A 23,247-nucleotide genomic window follows, 5' to 3' on the forward strand; every position below is an offset into this window, starting at 1 on the left:
AAAAAAAAAAAAGAAATTGCATCTTACTGTGAGTGTAAAGAAGATTCAAATGAAACTCGTAGGTACATTATGCACACTGTATGAAGGGGAAAATGTCTAATGGGTGGCTAAAAGGCGCATCTTCTAAGGCTTACCTCAAGTCATTTCAATTCAATTCTATTCTATTCCAAAGAACCCATTTATTGAGCACCTATGTGCTCATGTTAGACTGCTTTGGTCCTGTGTGCTAAGTACTTTGCTAGGTCCTGGAGATCCAAAGGTAAAAAAAAAAAAAAGGCAAAAAAGCCTATCCTTGGCCTCTCAGGCTAGTGGCCAATTCAGAAATGTGAACACAAAATGCCAGGGTGCCCTAGTGGTGTCATTAGATGGGCTGCCCAAAGTGCTGGAGTGTCCAAATAAGGACATTCGATAGACCGAATCTTTGGCCCCATTTTCTCCCCTACTGTGTTATGATACACCTACATATACAACCTTGCTATGGCTTCATTGTGGGTAGAGTACTTCTTTGTCCCTTGACTTTGGGCTTCCCTGTGTGACTGACTTACACCAATGAGATGAACAGATGTAACATGAGCAGAGGCTTGACATGAGCCTTCCCTCTTGTACTCTTCACGCCATGAAGAGAACATACCACACGTATTCTGCAGTCCCCAGGAGGATGAGAGACAAGAGGAGCAGAGCTGGATCCAGCCAGCAGCCTGGAGCCAAACCCAGCTGAACCCAGTTTGGATCAGCTAACCCCCAGCCAACACACAGACCCTTAACATAGGAAGTCAATTCTCGTTTTAAGCCACTGAGTTTTAGGGTGTATTTGTTACACAGTATGTGGCAAGAGCTGTCTGAGATAGGCCATGGGAGGTATGACAGGGATGGACAGGAATAGAGCTTTGTTGGAGCTCTTCTCTGCCAACACACGACCTGCTTCTCTCCCTACATTCCCTCCACGAAACACATAAGCACGTATCCCAAATCAGAGCTACAAGAACTCTTGCTGTTGCTGATCCTATAAACAAGACTTTCATTTGGATTGTGTCGGGGCAATGCAGGGCCCATGTATTAACCATTCCTGAATACCTCCAGGGTAAAAAAAATGCAGAATAGAGTCCCCAGCCTCATCCAATCCACAGCTCCCTTTCTTGTTGTTCTTTCTTAAAATTGGTAGCTCCTTCAGAAAAGCACATGCATGATGCACATCATAGCAGCCCATGAGCCAGAAAAAAGCCAGAAGTGGATTTTCTAGGAGGAATGAGCTGCTTTGGGTAGCTGTGGCCAAATTTTGAAAAGTATCCTGCAACCATGGGTAATGCAGAACCTCAGTCACGGATGAAAAATGTTAACTTCTCTCTCTATCTCTCTTCCTGGCAAGTAGATAGATGCTAAGGAAAGGCTAGGGCGGGTTCATCAAGGGTGGGCAGGGTGGTGAGAAAAGTGACCAGGAAAATCTATCTCATGCTATGAGGAATATGGGGCTATTCCTTCTCTCCGTCCCTTCCAGAACACAGAACAATATAGGATGATACACATTTCAGAGGCAGAGGTTTTTGTTAGAAGTTTTTGTTAGTTAATTTAAAAAAGAATTTAAGGAGAGGGTTTCCAACTAAGGCAGATGAGTCCCACAGTATTAATACAGTTAAGCAAATATTGGAGCATCATAGGAAATGAGGTTGAATAAATTACATGTTTTATCAGACATCTTTGGGCTTTGAAACTGCTGACAGCCCACTGTGGAATATTAAATCTCACATTTCTCAATTTGCTTTTTTATTGATGTTGGGGAGGAGATTGTATATGAAAAATTTTCTTCTCCCAACATTTATAAAATATTATGCATGCATTAACATATGTGTAAATATTTATTTTAAGTGTGTCTTTGGTTGGGTTCCCCCAGAAGCCAACCCTAAGACAAGCATTTGGGTGCAGGTCCTTTATCTGGGAGGTGACCCCAGGAAGTACTGGTTGGGAAGTGGGGGAGAGTCAAACAGGTAGGGGAAAGAGTTGATACAGGGCTCATTACTGATCACAGTGGGAAGGCGGGGCTCAGCCCTGTTAGGGACCTCTGGGAGATGATATGAATAATTGTCCTACCCGCAAGAAGGGAAGCCATAGTATCACAATTACATCCCACCCAATATTGGCTGAAGGATGCTACCAAGGGGGTTAACACCCCAGCACTTCCAGTCTGCCCCACCAGCAGGGCCTGAGAAAGAACCTTCAGGTGGAGAGCCTTCAGTACCTGTGGACGATGTCATTGGTTGTCTCAGGACAGTGTGCTATAGAAAATGCAGCCTTTAAATCTATGTGTCAGTAAGAAGAGTTATATGTTAAGTTAGGTCTTACAAAGACATCCACTTGTCCAGCCCACCAGTATACTCTTTTTATAAGGATTGATTGATTGATTTAGAGAGAGCATGTGTGTGAGCGGGGGGGAGGGGCAGAGGGCGAGAGAGAGAATCTTCAAGCAGCCTCCCCGCCGAGCCTGGAGCCCGACGTGGGGCTCGATCCCACGACCCTGAGATCACGACCCAAGCCCAAATCAAGAGTCGGACACTCAACCGACTTAGCCACCCAGGCGCCCCTCTCCCTCGCTCCGGTATGCTCTTTTGAACCACACTTAGAATCAGACTTCAGTTACAAAAACTTCTTAGTTTCTGGATGAGGAGAGAGTCCCGCAAGGAGCCAAGGGAGGGCAGGAGGATGGGAAAGCAGCTATTTACTGCCAGAACCTGAGGATTTCAATGTTTTCACAGCTAGGAAGGCTGTACCTGTGTTTATCTGCTGACCTTCGGCCCCGAGTTAAACAAACTACCCACAGACACACAAGAAAGTGGTGCTGTGGGGATTGGCGCACAGTCTGCTGACCTCAACCATCCTTCACCACCAGGCTGCCTCTGGTGGGAGGGGTGACTATGGCTGATGCAGGCCCAGCCCAGATTTACCTTCCCAGAGGGGAAAGAAATCACAAATTCTGCAAGAGTAATGGGCCTAAGGGATAGGGGTCAGAGAAGCCTTCAGGAAACCAACCAGGGGTTCTAGCCTTTCTCGGTTGATGGATCCCTTTAAGAGTGATAAAAACCATGGATTCTCTCCCTCCCCTAAAACCAAACTCATATGCACAAAAAAGTGCATATTATATGAAGAGCCTCACGGTCACCTGAAACCCCTCTGAGTCCCGGATTAAGGTACAAGGTGACAGGAACTACTCAGATTGTGCATGTTGTGATTTGGGGTACTTTGAGGAAAAAAATTTCAAATTCTAGAAAATTCCCCAAGAAACAGTCTCTTCTTATCAAGATTACCTGTCTCCTGCTGGCAGCTCTCATATTAGGTCTACAGTTGCCAATAGCCTCAAGGGACAGGAAGGATTCCAGATGCTAATTCATGATTAGGTCTGGTAGGGTTTTTTCCAGCTCCCATGTAAACCGCAAGCTCTGCCTAGCCAAACTAGGTCAATCAATGCCACAGAGGTTATCTCAAATTAGAAATTAGCTGGGACCAAGGAACATACCTAATCGATTAAGTATCACATAAGAAGGACAGAAGCATTAGAGGTAACGACAGTGGCAGAGATCTTGACCCCAGAACGGAGGTCTTTTCCATCCCTGACCCATTATTTAGAAAGCTGCTGTTCTGGGAAGCCAGTAGGGCAAAGAAAAACGCAACTCAGGGAGTAAGGAAGACCTGGCGTCACATCCCCCATGGAACCCATGATTCACTGAGACCTTGGGAGAGTTAGGCTATCTCTCTGATAGTCAGTGTTTACATCTGCACAGTGGGTGAATACCCCTTTCCTTCTGAGGATGCCGTGGGAGTTAAAATGAGAAGCGATGGTGCCTGGCATATCTCTGGCCTCCATTTCAGTGTATCTTGGTTCTCTCTTTATTTATTTATTTGAGAGAGAGAGAGAGCAGAGCAAGTGAGAACACGGGTAGGCTGAGCGGCAGGCAGAGGAAGAGGGGAGAAGCAGGCTTTTCGCCGAGCAGGGAGCCCGATGGGGGGGCTCGATCCCAGGACCCTGGGATCATGACCCGAGCCGAAGGCAGATGCCCAACCGACTGAACCCCCCAGGTGCCCTTCTTGGTTCTCATTCCCTCATCATCATAGCAGTCGTGTGCTGAAATAGCATAATGATACTCAGCTTGAACAAAAAAATACTTCCTCAATTATTCTTGTGCTCACAGGCTGCAGGAAAACTGTTCATACTGGTCAGATTCAATTGCCACCACGTATCTCTGGAAGAAAATCTCTACCTTGAAAAGAGCTCTGAGCCTTAAATGATAGTATCTTTATTTCAACCTACAGTTATCAAATTATAGAGCCCTAGACAGTACACAAAGAAGTGATGCAATCCAGCCCCTAATTGTATAGTGAGGGAAGTGAGGCTCAGAGTAGCCAAATGTCTCTCTCAAGTCATAGAGCTAGCAGTGACAGAGTGAGAACTGGGGTCTAGCTCTCCGGACGCCCAATCCTGTGGTCTCTCTACTGTATCATGTGTTCTGTACTAACAAAACTGGGAAGCGCAAAAGAAAGGACATTTAAAAAATCTCTTGGAATTCAATGGGATGGGATGTTATCTTTATCCCAAACATTCTTGGAAGAGAATGAACAGAGATCACCCGATACGCAGTGAGCCGTTCAATATGTGCTTTGGTTCCGCCTGTTTTGGCTTCCAGATCGTTCTGGCCTTGAGATAGGTAGATACATAGGAGGTGAAGAAGGAAGCAGTGTACTGGGAATTATACTGAACAAGTGAATAGACCAGATCTTCATTTCAGCTCTGGCACCAGCTCAACCTGTGAGGTGCCGCAACTCCCTCGACCCCTCGGGGCTTCCACTTCTTTATCCGTAAAAGGTTGTTTCCAGGCTCCCTCTGGGCTCTCATGTTCCAGTTTCCCCCAAGAAGGCCCCAGCGCCCCTTCATGGTCTCTTGTCAACTGTCCTAAGGGGCTGGCTGCACAGGAAGCAGGAAAAGAAAATCTAAGTAGGAGAGAAGAGAGGAGACCAAAAGGGGGTGAGGAGCCTGAGGAGCCATCAGGGAAGAAGTACTTGAGAAGGGGGACGTGGCCGCAACAAGACTGGAAGGCCGGGAGCCTTGACCTTGGTCCCTGCTCACGGAGGTGGTGACTCAAGAATTTTTGCTCTTGGACGTGTCTACATTCAACACAAACCCAAAAGGATTCCCCCTCACTTGCCCATTCATTCAGTCAATGTTTTTTCTTTTTTCTGTTTCTTTCCTTGCTTTTTTTCTTTTTTGGTAACAGATTTATTGAGATACAATCCACATACCATACACTGCACCTAATTAAAATGCACGATTCAATGGTTTATCATCTAGTGAGAGCTACACAACCATCAGTCAATTTTAGGACAGTTTCATCGCCCCCCGAAGAAACTGCATACCCTTCAGCTGTACCCCCCAATCCCTCCATCCCCTCCCCCAGCCTTAAGCAACCAGTAACCCACTTTCCATCTCTCTAGATTTGCCTACTCTTAATATTTCGTACAATATGTGAGTGGAATCATATACCACGTGGTCTTTTGTGTCTGGCTTCTTTCATTCAGCATCATGTCTTCGAGATTCATCCATGTGGGAGCAAGTATCAGAATTTCACTCCTGTTTATGGGAGTAATAGTCTAGTGTGTGGATAGACCACATTTATTTATCTGTTCATTGGTTGATGGACATTTGGGTTGTTCCCACTTTGGGGTATTATGCATAATGCTGCTGTGAACATTTTTTTTTTTTTTTTTTTTTTTTTTTAGAGATGGGGGATGCAGAGGGAGCAGGAGAGAGGGAATCTTAAGCAGGCTCCATGCTAAGCACAGAGCCTGACACGGGGCTCGATCTCACGACCCTGAGATCATGACCTGAGCCGAAATCAAGAGTCAGACGCTCAATCAACTGAGCCACCCAGGCGCCCCCGCTCTGAACATTTTTATACAAGTTTATTTTGTGGATCCACCAGTAATTTTTGAGGCCTGTTTCGTGCCACAACTTCTGGGACCTAGACATACAAAAATGAATGGAACCATTGCCCTCAAGGAAGGCACAGTCTTATAGGGGACAAAATGCTTGTTTTTTGTTTTTTGTGGGTTTTTTTTGAAAACCTTCAATAATCCGCTGTGCCAAGTGCCAGAGACTGTGGGATGTGCGCACAGAGAGGCAAAGAAGATATGCCATCTGAGGGAGGTGTTCAAAGTGAGGTGGGACACCGGAGGCAGAAAGGGCATGGCAGTCTGCAGAAACTGCCCAGGCAAAGGCACAGAGGTGTCGAAGAGAATACCTCATTCTGATCATTGCAAATAACAATAATGCTACCTGGTCTTTTATGATGTGTGCTGTGTCGGGTACAAGTCTAAACACTTTATTTGCATGAACTCATTTACTCCCCACGGTAGCCCATGATCCTAGTATTCCCCCCAGTTTCTAGATGGGGGAAACGGAGGCACAAAGAGATAAGTGATGACCTGAGGCCAGCCACCTAGAGTGGGAGCCTGGATTCAAACCAAGAGTCCAAATGCACCGTCTGAGCCCCCATGGGGACTGCCTCGTTTAATTCCCAAATCATCCTGGTTGCTTAGATTGTGGAGTGTGTGAGGGGGCACAGCATTGGACAGGTGACATTGGAAAGGCAGGCTGTGTTGAGCCATATGAAGAAATGCTAACTCCCAGAGCAAAAGGGAGCTGTCAAGGGTTCATGCGCCAGGCAACGACACAGATGAGATTCTCATTTTAGGCAGACAAGTGGGAGGGTTGATGGACAGTGAGGAGAGACCATGAGTTTATTTTCCTATTAATATGACTTGAAAGCGAACAGTGCCTCGACCACCCTTTCCCATGTAACACACCCATCACAGGTGTGAAATTGCATTGGTTGTGCTGTCCTGGATGCAATCTTTCCAGGAGGATGCCATAGTCAAGTTTTTACGAAGCTCGTTCTCGTGTTTGCAATCACAGGGTTGAACCTGATTCCCAATGAAACAGGGCTGGAAAGTGACATAGATCTCACTGTGCAGAAGCAAGAATTCTGTGTACACGTGGCTCTCACGTCTATTTTCCCAGGCACACCAAGAGACAATATGTCAGTTGACAAAGACAGGGCTCCTGTGCCAGAGAAGCGTGGGACGGGGCTCCTCGCACACATGCATCCATAGCAGGGCTGGCCCTGGCCACGTGGACAGCTTGCAGGACTCTCGGCCCTGCTTTTCCGTCCTCACCCTTGAGATTTAACCGTAGCTTCCTATCCCCTAACGGAGCCCACCCCGACTACAGAACCAGCCAGGGGAGCTCCGAGGGCACTCCGGAATGAGCGCCAACAGCAACCAAGATGTGACTGCAGCACGGTTGTTTTATGGCAGGTAGAGGATGATCCTTGAGCCAGCAGAGTTCATATTTAACTCACAAATCCTCCCAATCCCTTTATGAAGCGGCTGTGATCATTTCCATCACACCGGTGGAGAAGCAGAGAAGGAAGGGCTAGCGGATTGACCTGCTGTATTCAAAACTGTTTTTGTGTTAACATCAAGTGTTTTCTGAGGGATGGTGCGGGTCTCAGCAACTGCAACACTTGGTATGCACATCTTTAGAGTCTTGCTTTTTAGCTGGGAACATCGCAGGGACGCTACAAATATCTGTTGAATGAATGAATAAATAAATGGTGGAAATATCTCTCGGGGTTAATTACTAAAGTATCACCCATCTCTCTCTCTCTCTCTCTCTCTCTGAATGTGTGGGTATGTGTGAGTGTATGCATTTATGTATATACAGATGTGTGTATACATTACATATACATATTAACAAATACATGAACATAAATAGACATAAATAGCTAAATATAAGCAAAAGTATGTAAATACTAACTTTTAATGCCTATATTTATGCTCTGAACTGAGTTATCTTTTTTAGAAAAATAACCAGAAATACCATAATAGCTAACTTTTGTGGCCCACTTATTATGCACCCAAAACTGCTCCAAGCTCTTTAAATGTTTTAACCCATTCAATTCCTACAACAACCTTTTGTGGGGTAAGCTATTATTTTTCCGTTTTACAGATGAGGAAGCTGAGACAGAGATTTTTGAATACTTTGGTCAGGTTTTCACAGGCACTAAGTGGAAGAGTGAGGATCTGAGCACAGGCAGTCTGGCTCTAATTCTGACTTCTCCAGTTAAAAGATAAAGACAATGCAGGGCACCTGGGTGGCTCAGTCAGTTAAGCATCTGCTTTCGGCTCAGGCCATGATCTCAGGGCCCTGGGATCGAGTCCGGCATTGGGCTCCCTGCTCAGCGGGGAGTCTGCTTCTCCCTCTCCCCCTCACCCCCGCTCATGCTCTCTCTCTCAAATAAATAAAATCTTTTTTAAAAAAGATAAAGACAATTCTCAAATTGCTGATTGAGAAAACTATATGAATTATATTCAATTCCATCATAATTTGTCTCCCCTGGAGAGAAACTGGTCATTTGCCCTGTAGCCCTGAGTAACCTGATTGTTTTAAGCGTAACCCAAATAAAATGGGGTTGCCTTGAGGCCAGTCTCTGTCCTAGCATATCCAAAAGAAACAAAAATCTCATTACCAAACGCCTTGAAAGCACCAAAGTTCTCTTGAGATGGTGGTGAAGAGGAACTTTTATCATGAAACATACAGGAAGACTAATTAAAATCTAATTCACATACCACTCTTTCCAAAATTTGTCTTTGTATCTTTTTCCTCCCCCCAGCCTTCTGGCGCCTATCCTCATGCTGGTTTGTCCTCCTCGCTTTCTGCCCCTTCCTCTTCCTACCTCATCTGAGCTCACAAATAGTGCTACTCTTCTCCTCTCTGCCCCTCCGGACCCTGAAGAGCCAGCAAAGGCCTCACCAGTCAAGCAAGCAATGGAGATTTCCCCTCTAGGAGACACAAGAGGAAGCAAATTGAAGATACTTTTAATTCATTTATTCCTGACCACACTTCCACAAGGTAGGCACGATCATTATCCCCATTTTACAGATATGTCAACTGAGGCTTAGAGCAGTTAAGTAACGTCCATAAAATCACACAGCTGGTAAAGGCAGAAGCAAGACTTGAATCTTGATTTGTCAAACCTATAGCCCGTGCTCTTTAAAAAAAGAAATTATTATTGAAGTAGAGTTGACATAAAATGTTATATTAGTTTCAGGCGCATAACATAGTGACTCGACAACTCTGTACAGTATGCAATGTTCACCAGGGTAAGTGTAGTTACCATCTGTCACCATACACCATTATTACAATGTTATTGACTATATTCCCTATGCTGTGCTTTTCATTTCCATGACTTATTTGTTTTATAACTAGAATTTGGACCTCTTAATCCCCATCGCCTATTTGGCCCATCCCCCTACCCCCTTCCCCTCGGGCAACCACCAGTTTGGTCTCTGTATTTAATCTCTGTGCTATACTTCAGGGGGTACATAGACAAACACACAATGATGAGGAACCCATTGAGCTTGGGGAAGCTTTTCTGGTTCCACCAGCAATGCTGGGGAGGGAGGCTATGACTGGATTCTAAAGAGTTTTACATACTTCGTTGAAGACTTTAGACTGTTCTTTAGGCACTGGGAAACCACTGGGGATTTTAATCAGGGGAGATTTTAATCAGAGAAGTTTTAAACATGGGCTGTTTTGCTTTGTAGAATAATTCGTTGGCAAGAGTGTGAAGAGTGGACTGGTGTCCCAAAGCTTCCCAAAGACTTTTTTTTTTTTTTTTGGCTGCTTGGTCAATAAGTTTATTGTCTTCATCTGAAAAGTCTTCATAGAAAATTGTGATTTGATTTATTAACTCTCAGCACACCACACTCTTGAGCATATACTATGTTCTTCCCACGGTTCAGGCTTGCTTTCTTAGAGAGCTAGGGGAGTGGGTGAAACTGCTCAACCTAGGGTACATCTGAGAGATTGAAGTGCATCCTGGGAAATAACTATCCTTAAGGGAAAACATCTTTATTCAAACAGGCGTGCCATTTTTATTCAAGCACAATAGGAAAAAATTGTAAAGGAAGGGTAACAATTCTACGGAAAGATCAGTTTGTCACTCAGATTACCTTCTGTCTCAGACCTCATGGATTCACACCCAAGTTCTAAGGAAGGAGGACTACAAGAAGGATAAAATAAAATCTTAAAAAGTATCCAGTTCATGACCATGACTACCCATGGGGCAGCAAGAACTTGGCCTTCAGCAGCGCTGATGTCCACAATCTCCACAGGGATGGGTAACAATTGGGTTCTGGTACCAGCAGCAATGGCCACATCTCCGTGGGCTCAGGGAACAAGGCTTTGGGTATTGGTAGTCATGAGCAGCAGTGACATATGTGCTGTTTGGGGCAAGAGTGGCAATGCAAATCACTAGAGCAGGCCACAGCAGGAGGAAAGGAAAACGCCAACTCTTTTAGAGCAGCCAAGACAACTGGCTCCCAGACTGTGCATGAGACACTCCCTGGAGAATACTGAAACCATTTAGAACCCATTTGAGGAGATCTGGAATTCCAGCAGATGGTCAGGGGCAGAAAGGCAGTTCTGTGACAGATTTTCTGGCCCTGATTTTTACACCCTTCCTGGGGCTATGTGGCCTGGGAAAATGTAAAGGTCCATAGTAATGGTCCAGAGATTACAAGGGTTGAAATAGAGAAGGAAGCGTGGGAGCTAAGGGGAGGTGACAGATATGAGAAATGCTTAGAAGGAAAATTGCCAGAGTGTAGTAACTGGGTGTAGCGTCTTGGGCGACATCCTGGTCAATGAGGGTGCCACTCACCAAAATACCGAAGTCTAGAAGAGGAACTTGAATGGGAGATGATGGATTCTGCTCTGAGGCATGTTGAGTTTGGGAGTCCTGCAGGTGATTGAAGCGGAGGTACAGTTTAACATAAGTGACAGGACAGATACGTCTAGAAGATACTTGCGTATAGATTGTAAATGGAGCCTTGGGGTAGAACAAGTCATGGAAGTGTGCCGAGTGAAGAGAGAAGAGGAACAAGAATGAATCCTCGAGTAAGGTCAGTGGTTCAATACTTGGTAACCAACTGAATATAGACACTATATTCACGTCTAAATATCAGGTGAATATGGGCTGTTTGGGGAGGTCAAAACAAAAATTGATTGGAAAAATAAAAGAGTGTGATCTTGAGTTTGGTTTTTAAAGGAGTATGGGTAATGTAATATAAAGCGGTCCAACAGACACTTCAACAAAATCTCTTTGGAAGGAAAACTCGTGCTGGGATCTGCTCATAGACAAGAGTCAAATTAAAGAGATACTTTGATATTTCAAAGCCTGGAGGACTGGATATTTTCAGCACCCTCAGTCTCTTCCAAGTGACTCAGTGCTTGAGAAATGCCAGGTCACTGGGGAAGAGACTGATTCCCGTTGATCTTTTCTTAGGACGAGACTCAGCTGTCAGAACAGGGAAGTTCCTTCTTGCTTAGCCAAACAAGAATGATATCAGGATTGTATTAAAAGCACAGTTAAGTTGAATCCTCACCATCTAGCGTCATTTCAACTTATCCTACAGTATATCATTCAAGTTAATCATGAAGTTTTTCTCCAATGAGGCATCTTTTTCCTTTTAAAGAAAGCTTCTAAGTGGTTTTTTTCCTGGCCTGAAATTCCCACCAGAAGAGTCATTGAGTCATAAAACTTTAGGGAAACCACAGACTGTAAGGTTCAACTAGCTTAATCCCTTTATTTAGATGAGGATAGTTAAGGGCAGAAAGGTTAATTCAAGGGCTCTCAATCAAATGCCTTCTGGGACCAGGGAGACAACATCAGTGAGAACAGCAGGCCTTGAATTTGCTTTTTAAACACCTAATTTTCACTTCCAATATGAAAAATGCTCCCCTTTTGTTTTTCTTGAAATCACGCGGCCCTCATTTCTAGTTCCCCTCCCCCCAACACATTCAATAGAGACAGGGGAACAAAACAATAGCTCTAACTACAGAGAAAAGGACCATTCTAAGTAGGGTAACAGACGTGGCTTCTGTGTCAGGGGTCAGCGTCAGGGAACTAACTGGACAAGTTCCATCCGGAGGGTCAGCTTCTCCCCAGCTTCAGTTGTCAGGGGTCTCAAAGGACTGTGAACCCATTGCTGCCAGACCTTCCAAATGTATTTACTTGTCTTTCTCTCTCTTTTGTCTCTAGGCTGCTCCACGCTTTTTCCACAGACCTTAACTCATCTCCTAAAACTAGGCTGTTGATCAGGATGAGCACACAAATAACTTTCCTAGAGTTACCTTGTTATTTTTTGAGCATCTGGTGTTTTTCTCTGTCTCAGATGGATGTAGAATGTTCCAGATGTCTCTAGCCTAGGTCATTTGGAACACGACACTCATTTGCAGTTGTCTGCCTATCTCTGTTTCTCTTCTTACAGATATTTTCCTACAACAATTTCAAACACCAAACCAAACAGATTTTAAGAAATTATGTAGCAGTTCCTTTATAGTAAATAATGGATTAGGGAACCAGAGTGGTGCAATCGGGAAATTTTTCCAGAAGTTCATGGTTTAAACATGCAAACAAGAGCCAGAAACGCTTCAACATGTATTAATCTCCAGGATTACCTCCTTGAAACTAGAAGGTTACCAGCAGTGTCAATAGACTGTAGGCAAAACCCAGGTATAAGAGTGTATTGGTTGTATTTTGGCCACAGCTTAGTTGAGTCCTCTGTCTCAGGGTCTCTCCCAAGGCTGCAATCAAGATACTGGCCTAGACCATGGTCTCATCTCAAGGTTCAACAGCAGAGGGATCTATTTCCAAACTCATCTACGTAGTTCTTGGGAGGCTCTGGTTCCTTGAGGGCTGTTGGACTGAGGGTCTCAGTTCCTCACTGGCTGTTGGATGGAGGCCATCCTCAATGCCTTGCCACATGGGCCTCTCCAAGATGGCAGTTTGCCTCATCAGAGCCACCAAGAGAGTCTGCTAGCAAAAGGGAAGTCAAGATCTTTTGTAACCTAATCGTGGAAGTGACCTCCCATCATCTTTGCCATATTCTCTTGGTTAGAAGCAAGTCATTAGGTCCGTCCACATTCGAGGGAAGAGAATTATATGAGGATGTGAATTCTAAGAGGCAGGAGTTATTGCAGGCCATGTAGAAGTCTGCCTACCCCAGTGTGGTTCCAGATACAATTTTCACTATACAAACTAGAGCTTAACAACATCAGTTTTAAGGAATTTGAACTCAGTTGTAGCCCTTGAAATGGTAGAAGGGTTGAGGGATAGAGATGTGTTAGTTCAGATATCACTGGCTGCTGTAACCAATAAACCCTAAAGTGTCACTGGCTTAGCACAAGCTAGGTTATTTATTGCTTATATGTACCCACGTAATGTGGTTGCTCCTGATCAGACGGTTCTCCTCAAAGTGGTGATTCAGGGACCAGGCTCCTTCCATCTTGTTGCTTACCTATCTTTAAAATGGCTTCCAAGGTCATCCTAGAGGTTGTCTCCATTCCAAGAGTCCAGAAGTGGGAGAGAGCATGAAGGATACCATCTGAGAGGTCTCTATGGGTCCGACATGGAAATGGTGCTTCTCCTCCATTTCCATCAGGTAGAACTGACAGGCCATTCCTAACCACAAGGGAGGCTGGGAAGTAAAGTCTGTTTATGTGTCCAAGAAGAAGAGGAACTGGTTTGATGAATAATTAGCCCGTCTCTGCCACGGAAGCTTCATCAAATTCATTCATTTAGTAAACATTAATGAAGGGCCTTCTATGTGCCAGACACGATGTGAAATGTTGGGAAGATACACATGGAGGAATGAATATTTGAAGAATATCTCTATCCTATTCCTGCATTTTCTTTCTTCGGTTTCTGTGGGGTTTATTTTATTTTTTTAATTTCCTTCACCATTTCCTTATATTTTCTCTTTCTTGCTGTTGGTAAACTACCTCTAGAGATGGATATCAACAATTCCTCCCATCCTTCATGTACATGCTGTTCCTTTCATTTAGAAGAGAAATCTATTTCTTGTTTCTTTGAATTTTATGCTGGCCTTGTGACTTGTTTGGACCAATAACATGCTGTAGAACTGATACAGTTTCATTTCAGAGTACTGGCCTGAGACCTTAAGAGGATAGCCCCTTCTATTTCCCTGCTCTAGAGACCCTGAGACCACTTTGCTCTAAGAAAGTCCGAGTTAAGAACATGAGGAGGCCATGGGGAGAAGAATAAAGGCATCCAAATTGCCAGCTCCAAGCGTGCCATGAGCTGAATGCAGCCACATGGGTGACTTTGGCCAATACCACGTAGTGCAGAAGGACTGCCCAGCCAAGTCCCACCAACCCACCGGATCATTGAAATGTAGTGGCTTAAAACAACAAATTTCATAGTGGTTTACTACAGAGCAATAGGTCATTGAAACACAATTTATTCATTTTCCCTTTCTTTATTCCATGCTCACATTTCCAGCATGTCTTTCAGATAAAGTTCAGAAAGAATTATTTCAGATAATAGGAAAACAGGCGAAACATACCACAGAGTCCAAATATACATGATACAACAGGCACCTTGAGCAATCACAATACTTCAAATCATTGATGCAGTGTGGGCAAAGTATTTATTTGCTCCGTAGAAAGCGTAACCAGTGATAAAATGCCAAATGAACTTTAGATGTGAATTCCTCCCCTCCTAGGATACGACCTGTTACAGCCGCATTCTGCAGGCATGTAAATATTGATAAATGATAAGTTCTGTAGTTCAAATAAAAGAAAGTTCCAAGTGACATGGCCATGGATTCAGAATGTCAATAGCACAAGTGACTAGGGATTGATATGACGTCTCACAGCAGAGAGTATGAAGGGATAGATTCTGATAACTACTGATAATGCCCTGTCTCTTTTCGCGTATTTCTCTTACAGTTAACCTGCAGTCTTTACAAATTGGTGGGGGGGAGAAAAGTTACACAAGAAGAGGTCTCAATTCCAAGAGAAAGGCTGATGGTAAAAACCTAGAGATGTTGTGACTTCACATCAGAGCCTTAAAAAAAAAAAAAAAAAAAAAGCAAAGCCACGCCCTTAGTTTGCCAAAAGGAAAAATGGCCCTTCTCCAAGGGATGAGTACAAATGATTCTACCATTGGTTCCCATCCAGCCTTGGCTAAGTCTTCCTTAGTTCCCTCTGTCCTTGAGTACTCTGGGGGCAGCTGCCTGGCAGCCAGGCAGGGAGGGTGGAGGGGAAGTAGTTCAGGGCCAGAGTAGAGCCAGCAGGCACTCTTGATTTGCCCTTCTCCCATGACATTACACCTAACCTCATAAGCACTGTCCCTGAGCCTCTGTGCAGAAGCCTGGCATCACTGAGCTTCATACCACAGTCTGTCATTTGGATGACATCTGCTTCTGAGCAGATGATAGCCTACATTCGGTATCCACGTTACAATCGAGGCACCCTCATTAGAATTAACTGCCATCAGTTAGCAAGACTTGCCTCTGCTTTATGGGAGAAAAACAGAAGGGTCTCCATGCCAGAGATCTGCAGATAAAATAAGAGCCAAGGCTTCCTTGAGGAGGCAGAAGGCACCTGGAGGAAAGGCAAAAGGAGTCAGTGAATAATTTTGCTCTAGGGAGTCACACTGTCTGCACTTGGATGGGTTATAGGAGCTGAGAACCAAAGAGACTTTCTGTTTAAAGATCCAAGGGTGAGACTCTCAGCATTTGTAGTCGGATGGCAGCTCGGGCAGGAGTCATCTGAGAGTTTTACTGGGCTGAACATTCAAGGTCGGCTCCTTCACTCACATACCTGACATCCCAGGGCTCCCCTGCATGGCCTCTCTCTCCAGAACTTTTTTTTTATGGACACGCAGGGTCAAGGCCGGAATCAGAAACTGCCAGTCCTCTTCAAGTGTAGGCCCATAACTGGCAAAGCATCCTACCTGCAATATTCTAGGGGTCAAAGTAGTCAGAGATGAGCTCAGATTCAAGGGGGTATAAAGAATGGTTACCTCCTCTTAATGGAGACATGGCATGGGTTTACAGGAAGAGAAGGGACTGATGGCAGCCATTGTGGGTGACCAGGTACCACATGGCCCCTTTCCCTCTCAAAAATTTCCTGTTTGCAAAATAAATCCGTAGTTCTAAAAGTCAGGCTGGTAGTGGTTACCCTCAAGGGAAGGCTAATGACTGGCAGGAATATGAAGGGGCTACTAGGGTGTGAGGAATGTTCGGGTATGTTTACTTTGTGAATACTCATCAGGCCGGACACTTGTGATTGGTCCATGTCACTGAATGAATGTTCTACTTCAAGAAAAAGTTTACAAGAAGTGAGAAAAACAACTACAAACCAAAGAAAGGTGACCCTTCCTGCATGACAAATTATAAGGTCACCCTGCCATTGTCCGACTCCAGGCCACATGAGAGAAGCCAAGTGACTCAATCGAAGTTGGAGGTGGGGAGGGAGTGGTTGGAGTGTTGGCAACCCCACCCCTGAGAAGGAGGGCAATGGGGGGCTTTCCCTTCACCTTAAACCAGGTGGTCAGGGCTTTATGAGAACCACTGAGAGCCTGACCCGCGCTCCCTGAAGCTCGACGGATGTAAAGGCAGCCATCTGACTCCCACGTGGGCAAGAACGAAGGTGTGAGCCTGTGGCTGAGCAGCTGGATGAAGCATAAGGAGAGGCGACTGCCATGAGAACCACACTGTTGGAAGGGTCTGGGCTGCATGTGCATTTCCCCAAGCTGCATGCGGACCCTGGAAGGGATCTGGACTGAGTGGTCCCAAGAGGGCTCTGCCCAGAGGACCACATGCAGGGCAGGTGGTCCCATCAAGGGATGGACTGTACCCAAGCCAGGGACCTGAGGGAGAAGCCAGCCAGAGGATGCTGATTCTCACGAGCGGCTTCTCTGGTGAGAGATTCCCAGCAAAGCAAAGTCCCTGAGGGACAAGAAGAACTGCCAAACTAAGAGTCAGCTTTGAACATCCTCCACATCCTGGAAGTTCCTTGGCCAGTAGCAGCTACACAAGTCTAGCGAGGGGCTCCCTCCCCTGTCCTCTGCCCCTTCCTGTGCACCGATCATGGAAGGACAGAACATGGCGACTAGAGATAGGGGGAGACAGTGGGAGGAGGAAAAGGGAGGACAGAAGACATCACGGTGCCCCTCCTTCCCCCCGCACACATCCCGGTCAGAGGCAGGCTGGAGCTGGGGACAGGCAGGGCAGGTGCTTGAAATTGAATAAAAAATTGAAGTTTTCCACAGGAGACAGGATGGGACGTTTTATTTACTGAAATGAGATTGCACTTGTGTTCCTACAGAAGGTGAGATACAAGCCAAACACAAGTTATAATGCATGCTTGTGACTTCAAATGGGATTGCAGCCCCGCCTTATATTCACTATTAGGGCCACAGACCGGCACCAATCCAATTGCTAGAATGAGTGCCCTTCAAAGTGGTGCCTCTTCCCCGAGCTATTTCGGTGAGGTCCCCATGGCAGGGACGCACGTGCGCCCGTGCTCTTGAAGAAGCATCTTGGTTTCTTCCATCGGCACTTCGTCATTTGCATCATCTATTCAACAACAGTTGTTGAGTTTACAATGCCTGGGCACGGTACTGGGGCAAGAGGGACCGTAACAAAAGCAATAGAGTCCTGGCCTTCTTGGAGCTTGCAGTCTGCTAGGGGAGGCCGATGGTCACACCATCATACAGAGGAACAGAAAGGAGCACTAAGAATGGGTGAGGGTATGGCACTGGGAAGGCCAGCAAGATGGCACCCAGTAGAAAGGGAGGTAAATAGGACTGTCCCCTGAGGCACTGATGATTGAGCCAGGGTCTGAAAAGAGAGTTAGAGGTAAGTAAGGAAAGGGGAAGAACATTCCAGGTGGAGGAACCGGCATGTGGGTTGAGCAACAAAAATTGGGGCTAGAATAGAGAATTGAGAGGGAATGCTGTACCAGGTAGAGAGGTAGGTAAGCTGGGCCCGGGGCGGGGTGGGGGGGTGGGCTCTATAGACCTTGTTAGTGATTTGAGACTTTATCTCGAGAGCAAGGGCTCTAGGAAGCGGTTGAAATGTTTTGAGTATGAAGGAGACGTTATCAGAATTAACCTTACCCTCGAAAACAACTCAAATCTGACCACCGCCCCACTCCCACTGCACCAGCCTATTACCAACCCTACTATCACTTGTCACCTGATCTCTGAAATCACTTTCCAAGTGGTTCCCCTATTTCCTCCCCTGCCCCTATCTACCCCAACAGTCTGTTGTCCATACGACGGCCATAGGGATCCTTCGAACAGTATAAAATTGATCACGCCCTCCCTCTACTCAATACCATCTAGCGTCTTCCCACCATCCTCAGAACACGATAAAAAGTCTGTACCGTGGTCTACAAGGTTCTGCAGGAACTGGCCCTTTGCCCAGCTCCCCCAGCCTCCTCTCCTGCCACTTCCCCCTCACTCACTGCGCTCCGGCCCATGGGTCTGCTCGCCGCCGTCCCCTGCGGAGCATTTGCACTTGCTGGGCCCTCTGCCTTCCCAGATTGCTGTGTGGCTCTCCACCTCTATTCATCCGGGACTCAGATGTCACCTCATCAGCAAAGCCTTTTCTAAAATAGCACCCTGCCATCCCCACCCCTAGTCCCTCTCTATTCCCTTTTCCTGCTTCATTTTTATTCAGAACACTCACCAGTACCCAACACATTTATTTTGTTGATTTCTGTCTCCTAACCAGCACCACCAAAATGAGCTCCAAGCTGAGCCAGGACTTGGTCAGTGTTGCGTATCCTGTCGCAGGGGACGGCAGGTGGCACACAGTGGTCTCTCAGTAACTATTTGGGGATGAATGGACGCATGGCTTCAGGGAGGCAGCTAGGGGAGGGCGATGGGTAAGGGCAAAAGCAAAAGGACAGCCCAGAGTCTCTCGCAGGTTGCTAGGCCAGCGATCATCAGTGTGAGGGGCCCATATCCCAGGAAAGGCACGTGATGGTCATCTATTGAGGTATGAGGAAAAACGCAAAGCTAGATTGTTCTAAAGACACAGAAAGAGATCGAAGTTTGCTCGTACCTACAAGTCAGAGAAAGCAGAGTGTATGGATGTTATTTCTAAAAGAGGGTACCCATACTCAGGGCTTGTGCTCCCAATTTGTTGATTACAGCAATGCGCGCCGTCCACGTGTTCAGAAATCCCTGAGAAACCCTGAAGTTTCAGCTAAGACGGTGGGGATGGAGGGGAGCGGACAGGTCAAAGCGATGTGCAAAGATAAAACCGTCAGGGCTTGGGAAGGCATCAGCCACAAAGTGATTAGGGGGAGGACAGCATCATCACCGACTGGACAACCGTGTGTAGGGAACGTGGCAGGATAACCGGGGCTCCCCGCCGCCGGCACTCACCGCTTCCTCCTGCACAGCCCCCCTGACTATAGCTTCTTTCCCCCTTGCAGTGAAATGTGACCTTGAGACTGGGTTCTGTCCAACAAGCTGTGAATAGAAGTGATGGGCATCCAGGCCCAGCTGGCCTCTTCACACAGTGAGGGGACCTCGTCGCGCTGAGACTTGGGGAAAGAGCTAGCCGCGAAGCCGCCAGAGATGATTTAATTTGTCAGCCCGATCCGTCGCCTATCCCTACCTCGTGGCCCTCCAAATGAGCCAGGGCACTGCAAGCCCCGACTCCTCCTGCGCCCGGACCCAGGCCCCCTCCAAGGGCAGAGGGCAGAAGGGGGCAGTGGTCACAGGGGGAAGGCAGGGCAGCCATCTGCCAGGAATCCCTCCCAGAGAAGTAGCGAGGCAGCCGGAGGCCGGACGGCGGTGAATTGAGGCTCCGAGCCCCCAACACCGTGGTCCTCCACTGTGCCATTGGACTGCATTTACAAAGTACAGATTCAGTGATGAGATGATCCAGAAGTCCAAGGTGGCCACTACAAAGCATTAAACTCCAAGTGCGAGGCACTTCTGAGCACGGAGCTGTGTGCTCCTGGGCCATGCAGCTAGCCCTGCGGGGCATCTCTGTGTTTGCTGACATGTGTGGCTTCTGAACCAGGATGGGGTGGCAACCTCTGCCTTCAGCGTCCCGGGGTAAGAGGCCCCTGGCTGAAGCTCAGAGCGCCATGGGCACGCTCTCCTCAATGTAGCCTGGGGTAAGAGCTCTCACTCTCCTCCTCCCAGCCCATCTCCATGGCACCCTGAAACTTTTCCCACTTCTCCAACTCCTTGGATGGGCTGATGGTTTGCACAACATTCAGAGAGGAGGAGGGCGAGGCTTGGGTGACCAGCTGGAGGGAATGGGGCCGGGCTAGGAGGACACACAGTCCTGAGAATGCTGAAGAGGTACTTTTCACCGGGATGTGACAGGAATTAACGTTCCTATGATACACTCAACCGAAACTTCCGAAAGCCCTCCAGAAACTGCTTGGGGTGGGGAAGGGAAGCCACAACCTGTCGTTGAAACAAGGAGAATTTTAGTACATTAAATAAAGGTTAAGAGGAATCTTGGCTATTGTTAATTGGTAATTGCCTACTACTTAAGGACTTCCGAAACAGACACTCGGTTGATCAAAGGAGAAATGAAAGTGCAGATAAGACCCTCCCAAACACTCACCCAGATACTCAGCGTGCGTGCACACATACTCACAGAGGGAAGAAAAAAGCAAGTTCAAGTGAAAACAATAAAAGTAGATAGCACTTACACTGCTTATTACCATGTGCCTGGCACTCTCCAAAAGTATCTGTAGTAACCACTTTAATCCTCACGCAAACATATAAGGTGTTATTATTATCCCCATTTTACAGATGAGAAAATTGAGGCTCAGCAGGGGACATAACTTGACTAATGGGTTTGTGTGTTGTCCCTGTGTACACACGGCTGACCAAATCAGGCACACAATCAGAATTCCCACTAGTAAAACTTCACTTTCTGGAAGCAGTTCTGGAAAGAAAGTGTATTCAGCTGCACAAGTAAAGTTTAGGAGGAAAGTAAGTCCAAAGTGTAAAACTGTTAAGTCTTTGGGGCGCCTGAATGAATGGTGCAGTCGGTTGAGCCGCCACTCTTGGCTTCAGCTCAGGTCATGATCTCAGGGTTGTGAGCTCGAGCTTGCTTGGGACTCTCTCTCCCCCGCTCCCTCTCCCGGTCCCCACCCCCCGACATGTGTGTATGCTCTTTCTCTCTCAAATAAATAAATAAAATCTTTTTTAAAAAAAACTGTAAGTCTTAAAATATATCCAGAAGCACTTCTGTCCAGTTTCCTCTATTCCAATACTCTCAAGGGCACAGTCTGATTTTGTGGAGGGCTGGGGAGGACATGATGTTAACCACATGATCTGTCAGAACAAAGACTAAGCCCTTCCCATAATTCCCACCTGTGCCTGTTCCCAAGAATAAGTGGAAAGTTCCCACATGGACTCATTTTTAAAATATTGCCAAGAAGCATGCCAAAGGTGTCCTGACTCATCACTCGCTGGTGGCCACTCCTGAGCCATGCTTCATCAGCATGGCCCTAAAAGTCCCTTCATACCAGAGCAGTGACCTGCCAAATATAGCAGGGGCCCTATTTTTAAAAAGGTTCAAATGAGCTTGCAGAGAGCCATCAACACATACCATCAGCACAGTTTTATAAAAAACCCCGGCCCAGCCATCGGCGTAGCATTCAAATAGTGCTGAGGCAACATGACCACGAGCCACGGGGTCAGAGCCGCTAAGTGCTTTCTTCTATGCACTGTCTCCCCATCACGTGGGCCACTGCCCTGCACGAGAGGTTTCAGTCTGCCCGTTTTACAGATGAGAGGTTTTAGTCTGCCCATTTTACAGATGGAAGCGCAATTTCAGGAAGGTCAAATGACCGCCCCACATTCCAACAGCTTCTGAGAGCACCTGAAATGCCACTCCGCCCTTCTGCATTCGCAGGCACGTGGCGCTTTGTGCTCCTGGAGGGTGCCCCCAGGTGCACCTGGGACCTGTAAGGAGACAAACCCTATTGGCCAGTTGTTGCGCCTGCGCCCGTCAGTGTGTGGACTCAGACCCTCAGCCGCCGGCATGGAAATCCCCCTTGGAGTCATCAGGGTAGAGGGTTTCAACAGTGGATCACGGACCTAAATATAAAAGCGAAAATAATAAAAGCACTAGAGAAAACAAAAACATCTTTGTGACATCGGGGTGGGCAAAAATTCCTAGCTACCAACAACAACAGAAAAGCGAGAGCATAAAGAAAAATAGAGAATGGGCTTCATCCAAATGGGCTTCATCGAAAACTTTGGCTCTCAAAGGACATCTTTAAGATGTGGGAAAGCAAGTCACAAAGGGGGCGAAAATATTTCATATGTATATACTCACAGTCTTTTTTTTTTTTTTAAGATTTTATTTATTTATTTGAGAGAGAGAGAGCATGAGCGGGGTGGAGGGGCGGAGGGAGAAGGAGAAGCAGGCTTCCTGCTGAGCAGGGAGCCCGATGCGGGGCTCGATCCCAGGACCCTGAGATCATGGCCTGAGCCGAAGGCAGACACTTAACTGACTGAGCCACCCAGGTGCCCCTGTGTATACTCAGTCTTAAAGGCAACAAGGAGGGTGGTGGGTTTACTTCCAATAGTCCCTTCCAGGGACTAACAGACCATGGCTCCTGGCTGCCCTCACACCTGAAGACATGCAGAACTATCTCTTGCTTTCTCATCGCGAGGCCCCATGTTCCTGCTGCCCTGAAGGCACCAGGCCTCTCTAGCTGGGAAAGCGAGACTTCTGTGAAGCATGTGGTTGGCGTGAAGCATAAGCCCCGCTCCTCCTGGGTCCCTATGAAATAAGATCCTCTTTTTCTAAGTATTCTGGCACATCTCCCTCACAAGAAGGACAAATTTTTAAACGCGGGAAACAGGTACCTATCCGCTGGTGCTCTCACTATAGAAGTTTCCTGTTTCAAAGGCTGTTAGAGGTGGATGTTATTCAGCCACCTGTTCATTCCTTCTTCATTCATTCATTCATTCATTCATTCATCTATCCACCTACTCATTCATTTGCAAACATCTCACAAACATCTAGTGAGCACCTGCTCTGAGCGAGGCTGACCAGGATGAACATGGGGACCCTGACAGCAGGGGCTCAATGCCTTGTGGGGTTGGGGCAGGACTACAGCCCCAGTGTGGTGAGAGCCCCAGAGCCAACTCCACTAGTCTCTGACCACATCCCCTTGGACCTCTTCACCACACACTTCCCTTCTCTCAGAGACTTTCACTCCCACAGGGACCACCTGCGTCCCTTTGTCAGTGGGCTGTCCCCAGGCTGCAGGAGCCTGATTCGCCCGCATCAAAGAAAGCCCGAAGTGCCTGGGAACCGTCCTCCTCCTTCCCC

General features: G+C 46.7%; 1 long non-coding RNA gene across 1 annotated transcript in view; it reads right to left on the bottom strand.

The window, feature by feature from the left end:
• LOC115944136 (uncharacterized) overlaps window positions 1–18,476 on the bottom strand; it is a 75,523-nt gene extending 57,047 nt beyond the window's left edge. Inside the window, exon 1 of the long non-coding RNA XR_004078710.2 lies at window positions 18,383–18,476. This is a non-coding gene — a long non-coding RNA (uncharacterized LOC115944136). The remainder of the gene's footprint in view (window positions 1–18,382) is intronic.
• Between the last annotated feature and the right edge of the window lie 4,771 nt (window positions 18,477–23,247).

Source organism: Leptonychotes weddellii, chromosome X, assembly GCF_054177405.1.
Source record: "Leptonychotes weddellii isolate Sample4059 chromosome X, ASM5417740v2, whole genome shotgun sequence".
Lineage (NCBI taxonomy): Eukaryota > Metazoa > Chordata > Mammalia > Carnivora > Phocidae > Leptonychotes > Leptonychotes weddellii.